This window comes from Mastigoproctus giganteus, chromosome 6 (assembly GCF_048544385.1).
Source record: "Mastigoproctus giganteus isolate SK-2022 chromosome 6, ASM4854438v1, whole genome shotgun sequence".
NCBI lineage: Eukaryota > Metazoa > Arthropoda > Arachnida > Uropygi > Thelyphonidae > Mastigoproctus > Mastigoproctus giganteus.
This window is the reverse complement of record NC_143580.1, coordinates 63,830,676-63,845,324: the sequence shown is the minus strand read 5'-3', so window position 1 is coordinate 63,845,324 and position 14,649 is coordinate 63,830,676. Positions and strand designations below refer to the sequence as shown.

General features: G+C 36.1%; 1 protein-coding gene across 3 annotated transcripts in view; it reads right to left on the bottom strand.

Annotated features, from left to right (window-relative positions):
* Positions 1-14,649, bottom strand: part of Asap (ArfGAP domain of ASAP) — a 673,774-nt gene that overhangs the window by 358,939 nt on the left and 300,186 nt on the right. The window lies entirely within an intron of this gene.

The following is a 14,649-nucleotide window of genomic DNA, read 5'->3' as shown; positions in this document are numbered from 1 at the left end:
GAGGGAGTAATACTCTTGATCTGATTATCAGTAGTGATTCTTCATGCATTACGAATCTACAGATACAGGAACCACTAGGTGGCAGTGATCACAGTGTGCTTAAGTGGGATTTACTCAAGGAGGTAACTACCATCAGGATTAAAGGGAAGGGTTATTGCTTTCGTAAAGGTGACTACAATGGTCTGAGACAGTATTTAAATTCTATACAGTGGGACCAACTGATGATGTTACCAACAGCATACTCAAAATGGAAAGCATTCAAAGAACTTATCTTGGAAGCTACTAGGCTTTACATACAAACTAAGAAATATTGTTCAAGGTTCAGGCCTAAATGGATGTCAGATGAACTAATGAGACATATGGCAGAGAAGAAAAATGCATGGGATACATATAAATTAACATGTGAGACAGAAGCCTATGATAGATATAAGTTGATCTGTAACCAAGTTACAAAGGAGGTTAGGCAGGCGAAGGCAGATTACGAGAAATCTTTGGCAAGGGATGCAAAGAAAAACAGCAAAGAGTTCTTTACTTATGTAAACTCTAGAAGGAAGGGGATGAATCAGATTGGTCAACTTGATATAGACGGGTCAACTGTTGATGATCCTGCTCAGGTAGCTAACAAACTAAATGAATATTTTGCATCTACATTCATACATGAGGAGTTATTCTGGAAGGGGAATGCATAGATGAAGTAAAGACTGGCAGTGAGCTAGATGATCTTGTAATAATTGAGAGTAAAGTGGAGGAGAAATTGTTGAAGATAAATACAAGAAAGGCCCCTGGGGTGGATGGGATCTATCCAGTTATATTAACGGAGGCAGGAAATCATGTAAGCAATCCGTTAGCCATAATTATGAGAGCTTCCTTGGACTCAGGGGAGGTACCCTCAGACTGGAGATGTGCAAATGTAACCCCAATTCACGAAGGAGGATCAAAGGCTGACACAAGTAATTACAGACCTGTGAGTTTAACTTCTGTTCCAGGAAAATTAATGGAAGCACTGGTTAAAGAAGCACTGCAGGATCATCTTGACAAGAATTCAGTTATAGCTCAGGCACAGGATGGTTTTGTTAAGGGAAGGTCTTGCCTGACCAATTTGATTGGATACTATGATGTAGTCACAAAAGAATTGGATGCAGGGAATAACTTTGATATTATATATTTGGATCTTAGAAAGGCTTTTGATACTGTTGCACATGGAGGACTGCTGCACATATTGGAGCAGTGTGACATTGGTGGCAAATTGTTGCTATGGATAAAGGGATGGTTGAGTGGCAGAAGACAGAGAGTGGTAATTAATGGACACTGCTCATCGTGGACTAATGTTATTAGTCCACAAATCAAAACAGATTTCCGCCATCAGAAGCTACTTGTACTGTATCTGACTATGACAAGATTGAAGATGAACGAAGCTCCACACCTATCATTACCGTGCAGTCAACTTCAAGATCAGAACATCATTATATGATGATGTAGAGGGTCACAGGCTGGCTCAACTGGCACGAGTCTCGCTACTGATCACACTTTGCTCGTAAATTCTCTTGATATGTCGAGTACCTCAGGGTTCAGTTTTGGGTCCATTGTTGTTTTTTGTATTCATTAATGATATTGATGGTGGTATATCAGTCTTAATGTTGAAGTTTGCAGACGATACAAAGGACGGCAGGGTTGTTAATGACACTAATGACAGTACGCTGCTGCAACAGGATCTGGAAAGGTTGAGCAGATGGGCTGAGAGGCGGCAAATCAAGTTTGACATTGACAAATGTAAAGTACTATATATGGGGAAACAGTAACCCCAGAGAAATGTATAAACTCTGTGTTACTACACTGACAGTGGTAGAGAATGAAAAGGGCCTGGGCATATTTGCGCAGGCAGATATGAAGTTTTCTGAGCAGTGCAGATGGTCTGCAAGAGTAGCTCATGGTGTCTTGTCAATGATATACAGGAATTTTTCTAGCAGGGATAAGGATGTGATTATTCCCTTGTATAAGGCAATGGTCAGGTCACACCTTGAGTACTGTATACAGGTCTGGAGGCCTATTTCAAGAAGGATGTAGAGCTGCTGGAACGAGTATTGAGAAGGGCAACAAGGTTAGTGAACGGAACGAAGGGTTGCTCGTTCGAAGAAAGGTTTAGGTTTTGCAAATTACAGTGTCTGGAGACTAGGCACCGGCGAGGTGATCTGATAGAGGTGTACAAAGCCTTGAATGGTTTGAGCATGCTCAATGCTGCTGGGATAATGCCTCTTGCTCAGAATAATCACCTGAGAGGGCATAAATTCAAATTGAGGAAAGACAGATGTAGGATAGATGTGCGGAAATTTGCCTTTAGCCAGCGGGTAGTTGGTTGGTGGAACAGACTTCCATCCCTTGTTGTGGAAGTTGAAAGCCTAAATAAATTTAAGGCTCAGCTGGACAGGTATTTCGAATGAATGGAGGGGTAAAGTGGAAGTGGGGTTTTTTTTTTTTTTTCGGCTGACCCTGCATAAGCTTGCTTTCTTGCATCATATGCCTCTACTAATGCTAATGCTATCCATTGATTACTACTCTATGTCATCTCCCACTCAACCACCCTTTTATCCTTTGTAGCAACTTAACCTTAATAACATACTTCTCCAATTTGTACAGTAGTGTTCCATGCACGACAGTGTCAATAGCTTTCCTGAAATCCAAGTATATGATTTAAAAATTAATTTGTGCATCCAGTTCCTTTGTAATCACATCACTGTATTCAATAAAAGTTTTCAGACAATATTTTTCCTTAAGAAACCCATCCTGTATCTGAATGACTGCAGTCTTGTCTAGATGATCCTGCAATGCATCTTTAATCAGTGACTCCATTATTTTCCCCCAGAACAAAAGTTAAACTAACTGGTGTGTAATTACTCATGTCACCCTTAGATCACCCTTTGTGAATTGGGGATACAATTGCATATGTGCAGTCCATGGGGACTTCCCGAGTATAAGGATGCTCTGATCAGTGCCGGATTAATCAATAAGCAAAATAAGCATGTGCTTAGGGCACCAAGGGAAAAAAATGCATCACAGTTTTTTCCCCTAGTTATCATGCCAACTTTAACTCTTTCACTGCCATACACTACTTTCGTTGCCGACTGGGCTAGTCAGGTAGGTAAAGTGCCTGCCTGGCAACCCAAAGGTTGCGGGTTCGATTCCCGCCTCTGGCTTGGATCATAGTAAAATGCAAAAACTTTGGGAGGTGCAATATGGCCACAGAAGCTGATGCACCAACAACTAACAAAAAAAAAAAAAAAAAAACTACTTTCGTTGATTTTTTGTAGTTGTTCTTACCTGCTGTGTTCGACTTTTCCCCTCATTGTTAAAAAAAATGTTTTCTTCTAAAATAAATCACTCTTGTCATGATACTGAAGGTTAAACAAAATCCACTCTCAATTAGTATATTTATTACAAATTTAAAATAGTTTTTGCAGGTTTCATGTGTATTTTTTACACATAATACAAGATGAAACATGTTCAATTAAGTGGTGCAAAAAAGAGAAAAACTGACCAAAAAGAATCAACAAAAGGCTTTGGATTTAATGGCCACGACTGGAGAGCTGAATAATCTCTTCACAAAAGTTACACAACCTGATCTTCCAAATAAAAACAGATTTCCGCCATCAGAAGCTACTTGTACTGTATCTGACTATGACAAGACTGAAGATGAACGAAGCTCCACACCTATCATTACCGTGCAGTCAACTTCAAGATCAGAACATCATTATATGATGATGTAGAGGGTCACAGGCTGGCTCAACTGGCACGAGTCTCGCTACTGATCACACTTTGCTCGTAAATTCTCTTGATATGTCTAGTGTGAATGTTGAAGCAAATTGCTCTACAAGACTGTCTGATGTTGAAAAAGTTTCTGAAAATGGAAATTTTTCAAAATGTAGAGGTCAGTCCTATGACAATGCTGCTAACATATCTGGTCATTATAAGGGGATGCAGAAAAAGATTTTAGAAGTGAATAAGCCATATTTGTATATGCCCTCTACAGCCCATTCACTAAATCTGGTAGGCCAAAGTGCTGCTGACTGCTGTCAAGTGGCAGTTAATTTTTTCTCTACAGTGCATTTGCTCTATACTTTTTTTCAGCCTCAACCAGCTGGCGGAATATTCTTAAAGATTGTCTTGAAAACGAACTTGTGTTAAAATCCCTCTCTAATACCAAAAGGGAGGCATATGCAATGGCAACAGCAGAAATTTTGAAGTGTTTCTTTAAGATATTGGAAGCTTTACAGTGTTTAGCTAAAGACCAGTCACAAAAAGGAGACACTAGAAGAAAAGCAGACAATATTGCAAATAAGCTGCCAGAGGGAGAATTTGTTTTCATAGTGACCACGTGGGATAAGATTTGCAAAAGTTTATTAGAGCAAGTAAAGTTCTGCAAAGTGATGATGTGAACTTAAAAATGTGTGCAGATCTGTAAGGGTCATTAGCTGACCAACTATACTCTTTAAGACTTTGAAAGATTTGAAACCCTTGTAAAGGAAATACTACTAGACGGTGATTACAAGGCCGTTCAAACTAGCAAACGTATCAGAAAGAAGGTACCCAATGATGGAGATGCACCAGAAGTAGACCTGAATGACAGAGATAAATTATGTATCACCGCCTTTTACCCAATTATTGACAAACTGGAAACTGAGATGAGAAGAATAGAAGAGGTATACAAAGAAATTAGCAGACAGATTTTCCTTTCTAAGTGATGTGCCAAGTAATGTCACTTCATCTGTTTAAACTGAAAGGTACTCTCACTGCTCTCAAAAACTAATTGATGCTTACCCAGAAGCCTTGGACAATACTCAGCTTCAGTAGTTTCATGCATATGTGTGCCATAAGTTCAGTGCAACAAAAAGTGTAAAAAACCAGATTCGGTCATGCTAAACTTTATAAAATAAATGAAGACAAAATTGATTATGCATTTCCAAATGCAGATATTGCCTTGCGTATATTTTTTTTTAACATTAATGGTTAGAAATTGCACAGCTGAGCATTCATTTTCTCAACTCAAGCACATTAACAATCCCAAAAGAACAGCTATGCAATTGGATGCCTTGTCTCTGCTAAGTATAGAATCAGATTTGTTACGCCAAACTGGTTTTGAGGACTTGATCAAAGGCTTTGCAATTAACAAATCTAGAAGAAAACGTTTTAAGTAAATAAATATAAAGCTATAGGTAAACCTTTGATTATATTTTTTACTGCTATTTAGTGTTTTTGTTAAATAAATAAATAATTTTAAAAAAATCAAAAGTTTTTATTTAATATAGCTGTGGGGTCTTGACCGAAGAAAACTGAAAAAGGGTTATACATTTTCAAACACTTATTTCACGTTCATCACTTATTGAGTCAATCTCTTGTAAGTTAAGCTTGGAAAAGCCGATGGGGCACCACTGTTAGGCTGTGCATAGGGCATCATTTGGCCTTAATCCAGCACTGGCTCTCATAATTATGGCTAAGGGTTTGCTTATTTCCTTTGCTGCCTCCTTTAATACTGGATAGATCCAATCCACCCCAGGTGCCTTTCTTATGTTTAACTTCAACAATTTCTCTTCCACTTTGCTCAGCTATTAGAAAATCATTAAGCACTCTGTTACAGTTTTATAAACTTCTGGAATTTTCCTCCCTTAATAATGCTTATGTGTGAATGTAGATGCAAAATACTCATCAGATTATCAGCTATCTGAGTAGGATCATCAACAGTTGAACCATCGATATCAAGTGGACAGATCTGATTCAACCCCTTCCTTCTAGAGTTTATATAAGTAAAGAAGCCCTTGCTGTGTTTCTTAGCATCCTTTGCCAAAGATTTCTCATAATCTGCCTTAGCTTGCCTAACCTCCTTTGTAACTTGATTACAGATTAGCTTATATCTCCATAGGTTTCTGTGTCACCTGATAATTTATATGCATCCCATGCATGAATCTCATTAGTTCATCTGACCTCCATTTAGGATTAAACCTTGAACAATATTTGTTAATCAGTATGAAAAGCCTAGTAGCTTCCACGATTAGTTCCTTGAATGCTTTCCACTTAGAATTTGCTGTTGATAACATCATCAGTTGGTCTCACTGTACAGAATTTAAAAACTGTTTGAGACTACTGTAGTCACCTTTACGTAAGCAAAAAACCCTTCCCTTTGCCCCTCATGGTAATTATATCTTTAAGTAAATCCCACAGCAGTACACTGTGATCACTGCCACCTGGTGATTCCTCTATCTACAAAATCTTAATGCACGAATAATCACTGCTAATACCCAGATCAAGAGTATTACACTCTCTAGTTGCCTCTCGAACATTATGCTGCAGAAAATAATCATCCAATAAATCCACAAAAGCCTTGCTAGTGTGCGAATGACCAACCCACAAGTTCCAGACAATATCTGGGAATATAAAATCCCCCATTATAACACAATCTGATTTACTGGCCCATTCTATTTCTATGTACAATTGTTTGTTGCACTCATTAGAGTCATTAGGCCTATAACACACGCCTACTCTTAACTTGGTTTTCCAGTGCTTATGTCACACCAAACTGACTCAACAATGCTCTGTCCATCTATGTCAACTGGATGCACTTCCTCAGATTTTGTGTTTTTCTTAATTAACAGTATAACCCTATTCCCTTTCTATCCTGCCTACCTTTTCTGTACACACTGTACTCCCCATATTCCAATTTTGCATTCCTTATATCTGTGCGACACCACATCTCTGATACCCCAACAATATCTGCCTTTGATGTCTTGACCAGCACTTCAAATTCATCAAATTTATTTACTACCCTTCTAGCATTGGTGTACATGAAAGCATACATGCACCTATTCTTATTCCTAGTTACCCTAACACAGACCATATATTTATTTGTTTCATGATGACTCCCACCAGTCCCTGAATCCCCCTGCCCTCCAGGCCACTGCTCATTATAATAGAAGCAGTGCAAGAATCACTTTCACCTCTGCCTATGGCTACTTTTAACTTTTTAGTCTTTGAATTCTTCCAAGCTAGCAGTTTTCTGACCTACCTAATGCTGCCTCAATAGCATCAGCAAATACTCTTGCACCCCTTCTATCCCATCCCTGTAGAAGCAGTCTCTCTCTCCTATTAATAAGCACAGACCACGCTGAGAAAAATTCTACCCTATGAGCCTTGCACAATTCCTCCAGATCCGAATTGATTGACAAGGTTCTCATCATATACTCGCTCCTATTGTGCCTAGGCAGAATTGCAGATAAATTCAAATTTAACCAAAGCTCGCGGCTCTTTTTTCCAGCATTGACCTATACTTGTTAAGTAAATCTGCAAATCTCCTACTCTTAATGTCAATTAGTGCCAATGTGTACAATGATATCACCCCTTTTGTCCCTAAAAGATGAGCTGTTCTACAACATCATCGAATTTTTCCCCTGGCAGACATACCCTGGTCATATTCCACCTATTCTTTTTACACAATAGATTACTTGTCTCCCTGACAATAGTCACTGACAATAACTCCTGTGGGACAAGCGCATTCTGCCTTGGAGACTGCCGCTGTGTTGTAATTTAAACTGAAAAAGGATGGTCACAGTACAGATGTGCAGAAATTTGCTTTCAGACAGATTGTTGGAACAAACTACCATTTGATGCTGTGAAAATGGAGAGTTTGATTAATTTAAGGAAGGATTTTACAAATTATTACAGTGAGGGGCAGAGGATGTGGGTAGTTTTTTTTCCCCCTCTTTCTTCTTTCCATGCATCAATTTGAAAACCTAATATTACACATCGATACATTAACTTTAAGAAAATCATTGGCTTGTTTCAATTCTACACCCTTAATGATGAACGTGCCTTTTTGCTATTAAGATAGATGAAGTTCATTGGCTGATACGACAAAAATCTTTTGTTCTCAGATCTGTATTACCCATAATTAAAATTGTGATACAATCTGCCATTCACTGTATCATCAAGGAGCAATCATCTCAGGTATAATGTGTTTGGTCTACTAAAATCCCCTCCCCCCAAAGTATTTGATTTGAAGAATCAAGTGAGCCTTGATCCTTCATCTGCTCTCCTCTCTGGAAAGATGCACTTCATGTTACCTCACCAATTACAAAGATAGAAATTTCCAGGATCTACTAATCAGAATCATTAACTTCCTGACAATTCTAATTCTACCTTCAAAGGCATTTTCTGTTTGGTCTTAAAAGTAACTCACTGCTTAAGTGATACATTTTCTATTCTATACAACAGAATTATCCAAAGAGTTCAGGTAGTGCCATGCTGGCTTACCTTTGCCAGCTCTGAATAAAATTAACTCAAAAACTGCTTCCAGTTTCAGGAATATATATACCAATTGCCTCTCCCTCACTCAAATGCCCATTCTCTATGAGAGTATAGTGGTTTTGCCACTTGTTACTCATTTGGAGGTTTGGGTTCAATTCCTGTTGACGATTGAAGGAATTTCTGAAGTCTTCAATCAAGGCTAAACAGCATATTTCTCAGTGAGTTATTCCGGAGTTTTCAGCCTGCACAACATGCAAACTGGCCCATGAGCACTTATTTCTACACATTATTAGCAATATAGTGCAAGGAAGCCGCATGCTTTTGCTGCTGCATTGGCAAAAAAAAAATAATAATAAAATAAAATTAAAGAAAAAGAAAAAAGGGAAAAAAAGTAGATAAAAAAAATACAAATTCTGCACGTCCGTCCTCATGTAAATAACTATCCAGTTGACCTATGAATTTCTTCAAATTGTCAATATCAACTGCCTATGGAGACAACTTATACCAGTAAGCAATGACTCTCTGGCTAAAAGAAATCTTTCTATTACCTCGTCTAACACCTTTTCCCCTGTAATTTGCATTTACACCCTCTAGTTGTGGAATCTTTGCAACATTGAAAATTTCAGAACTAGAGGACATAAATGTAAATTACCATCTTTGAACCTTTCAAGAACCTGAATGTCTTTTTTCCAAATGAGCTCTTTATAAGTGGACACAGTATTCCAAATGTGGTTTTACAATTGCCTTGTACAGTGGGATTATGACCTCCCTATCTACATTGTTTTGATAAATCATTGATAGGACACCATGTGCTTTCCTGGCTGCCTCTTTACACTATTTAAAAAACTTTATACCTACCTGTATTGTAACTCCCAGACATCTGTTTGTTTGTTTGTTAGTTTTGGGATTTATTGGGTGCATCGGCAACTATGGCCATAGTGCGCCATCCGGACATCTTTTTTTCCCCTCTACTGTTTTTAATTCAACCACATCAAGTGTATATGCTATTTTAAGATTGCTATTCCCCAAGTGTAAGACTTTGCATTTTGTTCATTAAAACATTGCTGCCACTTTTCTGACCATTCTTGAAGCTGTTCAATCAACGTGAAGAACATTTCTTGGCACTGATTACTCTCCCCCATCTTCACATCATCCGTTGTTATTGTTGCCATGATGTTAATGACACAAGGGCTACTGAGGCTAAATTTCTGTTCATAGTTTATTTAATATATTTAATATATTATAGCTATTGAATTACATTGATGTGTATAAGCCAATATGTACATAGTCTGCAAATTTTGACATAAATACACTTAAACAGATATAAGTTATGATTTACTGAAATGCCCGAAAAAGTGTATTGATCACGATGCACCCCTGTAAATCTTCATTTAGAGGTCCGTACTAAACTATGCTATATTTTACATATAAACAACAACTGCCTATCTGAATTCTTTCCCAAAGAAGACTACCTGGAATAAATACAAAAGAGGTGCTACACACCATCGTTCAACATGAAATTAGCATTCAATTCAGTAACAATTTCAGCATTGAATATATTACAATGCAAATTCTTTGGTTTCTTTGGCTCTGAGCTCAAGCTACTAAGGAATATGCTACCAAGCCAAATACTCAACTTCAGACCTAATGATAATACTATCCTGAATGGGTGGAAGCTGGTTCCCTCTAGTTATATCTATTTTATACCTATATTATTATACTATGTTATATCTATATTATTACACTATGTTATATCTTTCTGTACATTAAGATAATTTTCCTCCTAGTGATATTTATTCAGCCAATGGGAGAAGAGAGTGCGGGTTACGTGGTAATATGTAACAAATACTAAAATACGTAACAGAAGCTTGTTTTACTGTAAAATAAGCTTCTGTTTAAGCATGCTCACACGATACCATGCTTGATTTCCATATGTAACGTATTTATATATTCATGGTGGAGGAAGAGACACACACACGCACAGCGTCAAAAGCTTCTGTATTTCATTTTACTTTATCAAAAGAAGCTAGCGCAGTGAGCAGGGGGAGTGAAGCCCCCCAGTCTATATCATTACACTATGTTATAACTATTTTATATATATTTTTTGCAATTGTTTTTCTAGTAAAAGATTGTGCTTCCACATTTTTGGATGTGGCATCATGTTTCAGAATTTTTGGCCTTGAAATTGTGTCACACATTATGTCCTATGCTCTGGAGAGAGTTAGACTAACTGCTGCTGAAATGTTATGGAAGCTCAGTATGTGAACTGCTAAATTCTTCAGTCTTACAATAAATCCTGAGAAATCCTACAATGTCATTTATTTTTTTCCCCCCAAAAGTAAGTGAAGTTGAAGTAAAAAACATAGTTCCCACACAATCTCTTTCTTGCAAGTTTTACACAGGTCAAACTTTGTATTCTAGAAGCCATGTGAAATCTTGGAACACTGCGATTATATCCAATCAATAAGGACAAGCTAATTTAAGAAGTTGGAGCCAAATTCCAAAAACTACGAATAATGTATCAGCCTTGACTCCAACTTGTCCTTAAATCAGTATATCTAATGGAAATATTCCAAGAGTTCATGTGTGCCTTCTGGAATTTAAAGTATGACCTATGTAAAATTTCCAACAAAGAGATTGTCAGGAACTATGTTACACTGAAGGCAATTCTCTGTACCAAGTTTCGACACAAGCACTTTCAATCATAAATCATACATGCCGAAATTCTGAGCTTTTCTAGACCTGTATTCAGCTAAGCATGATCATATCAACATTTAGAACATAGATAAGTTGAGGATACCTGGTAGACTACTATGGAGGACCCAGTATTATTTCCATTACAGAGACTTTAGCCCTTAAAATGACATTTCCTAAATGTGATACTTGACTCATTCAGCATCTCTTAACCATAATATTTTCCTTTGTAATTTTAACATTTTTTCAGTTCTGTAGCTTTAACACTTTTATTAGAGTACTGATTTTCATTTTATATTAATTTTAGTATACATTTATTCATTGTATTTTATTTTATTTTTAATGAACCATTCTGCCATTCATTAGACTGACATGCATTGTTGTAGATTATAGGTCATCACGGTCTCTCTTTTGAAATGTAAATATCTGTTAGTATAAGATGTAGCCAGTTGTGATTTGAACTTAAGATGGTCCCACTGTTACCTCCAAATTTCTGGTGTAATGTATTCAAAATACACCGTATAGCCAGAACTGTAATCCCCAATACAAATAACCAGATAAGTCAATCATTCATATGATTATCTATACAGTAAACCCCCGCTATTCGCGCTATCTGTATTCGCGGTTTCGTGTATTCGCGGTCGCTGATAATGAAAAAATAAAAAAAATAATAAAATGAAACCTAAAAAAATGTGAATTTTAAAGAGTTGTGAACATTTTCTGCCATAAAAATACATGGGCGTGGCTAAAATTTTTTTCTCGGTCAAAACAGTGCTCAGTGGGTGGGTGGGGGGGGAGAGGGGTGACAAAATCGTGGCATGGATGTTTCTTGCTAATCCTTGTTCAGTATGTGTTATGCGCTTGTCATGGAAGGTTTCGTCATTTGCTTTTAATTTATATGCTTATAAATAAACTGAATAAATTTATCAATTTATAAATTGATATGCTTACAAAAGTGATAAATCCACCATTTTGCAGTGTAAAACAGACTTTTTCGAGTGTGTTAATGGAAGAAAGTGACTTTATTGTGGACAAGTTCTTTCTAACCCTACAAAAATATGGCTACGAATAACAAGGGAAATGTGAAAAGATCAAAGAAGGTGATGACAATAGCGAATAAAATTGAGTTATTAGATAAAATTTCTAATGGGGAAGGTGTCTCCTCAGTGGTAAAACATTATAAAAATCGATGAGTCAACGGTATGATCAATCAAAAAATAGGAAGGAAAAATACACCTTAGTGTCCGTCAAAATGCGCTAATTGCTTCAAAAATTTGCTCTGTAACTCGTGATGTTAAATTAGAAAAAATGGAAAAAGATTTAAATCTGTGGATAGAAGACCGAACTCAAAATAAAATTCTGTTAAGTTCACTCATCATTCGTGAAAAGGCATTATCAACACTTTAGCGAAACTGGTGATAGCACTGGCGGGATAAGTTTTTTAGCTAGCAAATGCGCTGGTTTGAAAGATTTGTTTGAAATTTCTAATAAATATTACATTTAATATTAAATTGTTTCTTATTTTCATTTCGATGCCATATGCTTGCATTTCACTATGTACTGTCTATGTACATAGTCATATTATGAAGGTACATAATAATGTACATACATAGACAAAATTATAGACTAGTTTTTTTAATATATTTCATACTTTGGAACAGAACCCCTTTATTACTATGGGAGCCATAACTCAGTATTCGCGGAATTTCTCAGGAATGTAACACCCCCCCCCCCCCAAAAACAGTACAGTAAACCCCACTATTTGCGGGGGTTTACTGTATTAGGGATCATAGCTGTACAACTTTTTTTTTTTATTAATGAAACACAATAATAATATTTCATTCATTCTATTCATTTTTCAGAGTACTGACTTTCCCCTAACCTGTGTCTGTCTGGAGACACCAACTCAGGCAAAGAAATGTTCCCCCCCCCCCCCCCCAATAAGGCACAGTTGAAGGCATCTATGTTTTTGCCAACAAGTATCAATATGTTTATCCTGCTTTTAGTGCTTGGGCTAAAAATATAATTTCACTGAGCATCCACTTAGCCAATGTACCTTTAAAAATTAAACTTTTACCTTATTCTCTTTACAATCTGCTGCTTTCCCCAAAGTTTCAATTTTTCACAAGTTCAGATTTGTTATCGTCATGCACCACAGTTTATGTATGGCTTCCAAACAGAACAAATGACACACAAGAAACCATTAAATGGTAGTATATTTGAATCTCATCTCATGCAAATTTACATAATGCATATCTGCTGATGCCTTCATGATTTACAATCATGAAGGCATTAGCAGGTTTTCTCTTCAACAGCATGTTAGATTCTATCACCTTTTTCGAACTTTTAAAACTACCAAATATACGTATAAAAGTTAAGAGTGAACATGCATTAACAGTTCTAGCCTTCTCACATGCAGAATTAACTTGAAGGTTCAAAAATTTGTTAGCTTTAATACATTCAAAAAGCTTGGACATGCGAAACGTTAGAGTGGCAAGTGCTACAGGCTGCAACTACAACTTCCTTCAGTGTTCTTCTCCACATGAAACATTGAACAATTGCAAATGGTAACAACCATATAACATTTCTGACTAAGACTAATCCTAACTAAATACATAAAGTTTCCATTAGGTAAACTTTTTGGCATCAAATCATACCTAATCCTCACAGTTGTTTCAATTCTTTAGCAAAAAAAAAAAAAAAAAAAAAAAAAAACCCCACCTTTTTTACTGCTACACTTCTTTTAAAAGTCCAAATTCTACTCTTTTTTTCATACATCTATGTGGTGTTTCAGATGCGCATGCGCACTCTCTCTCTCTCTAATGCAATGGTATCACTGCATAAGAAAGCACACTGTTTTATGCAAAAAAATAAAATTTGCAAGCACTTGGATGCAAGGTAAAAAAAATTAAACTATCGCTTAAATGTAAAGAAATTACTTTTACAATCAATGAATGATTAGTGTAAGATTTTCTGTAACAATTATGATTAGCATAAATTAATAAAACATTAACATGTGAACTCTTTCAAAAAGGACAATTTAGTCCAAGAAAAAAATACATTAGATCCATTTGAGTTAAATAATTTTTTTAAATTTTTAAAAATTGTAGGGATACAGAGCACTTCCAGATTGAAACAACTATAAAATTAGCCATTGGTTGGTATCTAATTTTAGAAATGTTTCAAGCTAGGGATGTTGCTCTATATAAAATAATAAACTAAAGTTTTTAATTCAAGTGAACCCAATGTTTCTTCTCTTTACTAAATTTGCTTAATTTCTTTCTGTACCAAGTGCCAATTCTCTTCCAGTGTTAGTAAATAATTACATATTAAAGAGCTCTGGCAATATTCTGGCCATAATGGGATGTCTTTATTTCTGCAAAAATATAACAGATATATAGAGAATACTTCTGGATATAAAGATTATAATCAAAAAGTAACAATGCCGCTTGAGAATTTCTATTTTTACATAAATTTATATTTCAATATAATTTGTATTTATATTTTTATATAAATTTGTATTTCGATATAATTTGTATTTATATTTTATAAAAATTTCTATTTTTATATAAATTTGGTATCTTGTTCCTATTAGCTATCAAGTTTAATATCAACATCCATTTTAGAAATTTAAAAAAAAAAAAAAAAAGACCATCTAATACTTTC